Source organism: Myotis lucifugus, unplaced genomic scaffold (genome assembly GCF_000147115.1).
Source record: "Myotis lucifugus unplaced genomic scaffold, Myoluc2.0 scaffold_10, whole genome shotgun sequence".
In the NCBI taxonomy this organism is placed as follows: Eukaryota; Metazoa; Chordata; class Mammalia; order Chiroptera; family Vespertilionidae; genus Myotis; species Myotis lucifugus.
Genome location: NW_005871058.1, coordinates 11,821,964 through 11,825,445, shown reverse-complemented (window position 1 = coordinate 11,825,445; position 3,482 = coordinate 11,821,964). Strand labels below are relative to the sequence as shown.

General features: G+C 45.1%; 1 protein-coding gene across 6 annotated transcripts in view; it reads left to right on the top strand.

The window, feature by feature from the left end:
• Positions 1 to 1,470: 1,470 nt before the first annotated feature.
• Positions 1,471 to 3,482, top strand: part of GPR19 (G protein-coupled receptor 19) — a 30,278-nt gene continuing 28,266 nt past the window's right edge. For 3 of the 6 annotated variants that reach the window (XM_023750047.1, XM_023750048.1, XM_023750043.1), the window contains exons 1-2: positions 1,538 to 1,615; positions 2,215 to 2,266. The gene's annotated coding sequence lies outside the window, so the exon portion shown is untranslated. The other 3 variants (XM_023750045.1, XM_023750044.1, XM_023750046.1) reach the window with 3 other exon arrangements.

The following is a 3,482-nucleotide window of genomic DNA, read 5'->3' as shown; positions in this document are numbered from 1 at the left end:
TTGAATATAAGAAAAAATCCAGAGGCTATATTTTTTTAGACGAAAGCTCACTGTGCACTGTGAATGATGTTGAAAATATCCAGAGCCTAAGAAATTTGGCCCCACCTCACAGGACTATACATTTTCTCTACTTAATGCCATGCTCCCTAAACATCTCACCTTCTGTTGCATATTAAAGTCTTTAAATGCATCATTTGAAATCTGACAAATAGAATCCGATAAAATTGCCAAACTATACTTTCACCTAACTCTAAGATAAAGATCCAGGTTTAGCTGAACCTATTTAAGGTTCTTTTTGAGAACATTATAATGCACCATTAGAAACTTTTCCATAAAGATATTTTTTAAAAACCAGCTTGCCTGCCTTTTTTATTTGCAAGTGCATCCAGTCATATCTGTAACACATACTGGTAGTTTCAACCTATCTTCTTGTTTTGTATCACAGCCTTCTAAGCCATCTGAAACTGTCTTTGAAGGGAACTTAAACCCATCTTTTAAAATTTGCTTCTTGGTTTGTGCTTTTTCTGGCGACTGCTTCTAGAGTCATCTCTTTTTAGTTTCAAAATTTGCATGGCTGCCTTTTTGACCTGGTTTTAAGAGTCAGTCTTAGGCAGATATTGCTCGAGGTTGGCCTCCGGTTGAGGCGTATTTGCATCTTTTCCATAACAGAGTCTAAGTTTTAAGGAGGCCCCTACATACTGCCTCGGCTCCTGGGTTTACTTTGCTGCTGATCACTTCTGCGTTATGGCGAGGGTGGTGCTATCCTCTTGCAGGACAGGTCTGCCGGGGCGACAATTTTTGAGAGTTCTGAGCTGTCATTACCATTCGTATTTTAATTGGCTTCAGATTTACACAGAAACGGTCCTGTTCTTAACCTCCAACCCGTGTTCCTGGCTGAAAACATAATTTTCATCATGAGTTACCCATCAAAACAGTGAACGCCCGAGGCCCCGAGCGCGGGACCCAGCTGAGCCCCGGCTTCGTAAACAAACTCCTGCGCAGGCGCAGCCGCGGCGGCAGGTTAAACTGGTTGGTTGGCAGCCAGCGGGACTTTTCGTAGTGAAACGTGCAAAAACAAAACACTGCGCCCTGAGGTGGTAGCCTGGCTTTGTCTTGTCTCCCCCCCACCCCTTTTTATTTTATTTTATTTTTTTGCATACTCCTGGCTTTTGTCTCTGAAGAATTTGTGCGGGGGCCCAGGGGCCTCGGGGAAAAGTCCTCGCCCTGGAGAACTGCCGCTAGTTACACTACCCTCATTGGTTCTCGCCGCCGACTCTAGATTTTTTTTTACTTGACTGCAGCACTAATCCATCCCGGCCCCATTAAAAAAAAAAAAAAAAAAGCTTCACACGCCACCAAAAAACATCCCTGCTCTCCGGCTTCCCCAAACCACGCGAGATCTGCCAGCGCGAACAGCGAATTTCCCCACCCCACCCAAGCGTACGTTTGCGCCTGCGCGGGACGAATCACTTTGGCGCCAAAAAATTCAAAACTTCCTGCTTGGTGATGGCCAACCAAATCTGGCCCTCGAGAAAGGTGGGTCACGTTGCTCCGATGGCTGCGAGCACACAACACTGCATTCTTCGAGATTTTGCAGCCGCAGCTCTACAGGCCTGTACGGTGGTCCCTGCTTTCCGCATTTTTAGGGAGCAGGATGGGACAGCCCATCCCGCAGGGAAGGAGGGGGAGTGGCTGAGCCGATCAGAGGGTTGTAAAATAAGGGGGATGCGTTGTATGGGTGCTTGGAAGGATACCTGGAAGCGACAAAGGAATACATTTGAGGGCCCAACATATATATATATATATATATATATATATATATATATATATATATATATAAATTCTTTCTGGAGAACAAGAAAGGATGTCAGTGTGAACTAATGTAATGCAGCAGGGGGAAGGAGATTCGAAAAATTCAGAAGTAAATTAAGGCAGTAACTATACAGCACAACGAAGAGGTGAGGCTGGAAAGATAAAACTGTTGGCCATAGAGGAGGTTTTCTTAAAACAGCGTAAACCTATCATACATTTAGTCCTTGATGTGTAAGAGGAGACTTGAGAAATCCTAAGTGAGTGGAGCAAGGAGGATTCTAGAAGCCATAGTCCCGGGCAAGCTCTGTGGTTGAGATTAGGAAGAAGAGTTACGGTAACAGGAGTCAGGAATTCGGGAACTGTTTCGAGAGAACTGACTAATCTGACCTCTTTCTCTCCCAGGAACATGGGCCACCTGCACAAGCATTGGATTTTGTCCTGCAACATCTTAAAGGTACCACCCAACCCCCGGAGCGTTCTCTCTCCCTGAGGCCCTTGGTCCCTACCACCTTCCACAAACCCCATACCTCAGCCAGAATGAAATGTGCATTATATGGAGTTAAATTGTTGGAATTTGGCTACTGGCACATTACAAAAATATGTACGTCTAGCCTCTAGCTTCCCAGGTCACTAGCTTTTAGTCCATGTTGATATTGGCAGCAGTCTTAGGCAGTTTAGCCAGTATATTTTGATTCTTTGTGTACTGCCTGGAGAACAAGGCAGAGGATGCTGATGGAGTATATAATTTTACTAGACCAACAAAGAAATGACTTGTAGGTAAGCATTATAGCCACAGGACTTAAGGTAGCAGATATAGCATGGAAACACATCAGTAAAGACCCAGACATGGTAGTCCCTTATCAAGAAGTTCTCCCTGGAGCACTTCACTTCACTTTCGCAGCCTACAGTACAGCCTAGCAGCTGGTCTATTTGTGTGGAGTTCATGGGAAAATCCATGGATACAATAGGATAGGATTTCGGGGTTGAAGCTAACTTAGGTTTCCTGTTCTAGGGAGTGGGATCATCCAGCTATAAGAGGCATGACATCTCAGTATAGTGTCACAGTAAGTGTGTGGAATTGGGAATCAGACCTGGGGTTTGATTCTTGGGTCTGCCAATCATTCTGTGTGACCTCTCTGAAGTCTCCGTTTCCCTCTTGGTGCAATAAGGATAACAGTGCCTACCTCATAGGATGATTGAAAAGAAGAAATGAAGTGCTATTGAGAAGACTACATGAGTTAGTAGCATAGAACTTGGTATGTAGTATATGATCAACAAACGAGAGTTTCTTCCCCGAGCCTCTTGCCACATTTATGCATGCCATCTACCCATCAAATTGGATATAGCAGAGGTCCACCTGTATTGAGAGACCCTTAAGGTAAATTCTAGACCTTGCCAGCATATAAGAATCACCTGGAGAGCTTTTAAAATTCCTAATGCCCAGGCTTCACCCTAAACCAGTGGTCGGCAAACTACGGCTCGAAAGCCACATGCGGCTCTTTGGCCCCTTGAGTGTGGCTTTTCCACAAAATACCGACTTCTGCGCATGGGCCACGAAGTTTCAATTGCATTGTACGTGCACGCCCGCATGTGGTATTTTGTGGAAGAGCCACACTCAAGAGGCCAAAGAGCGCATATGGTTCACGAGCCGCAGTTTGCAGACCACTGCC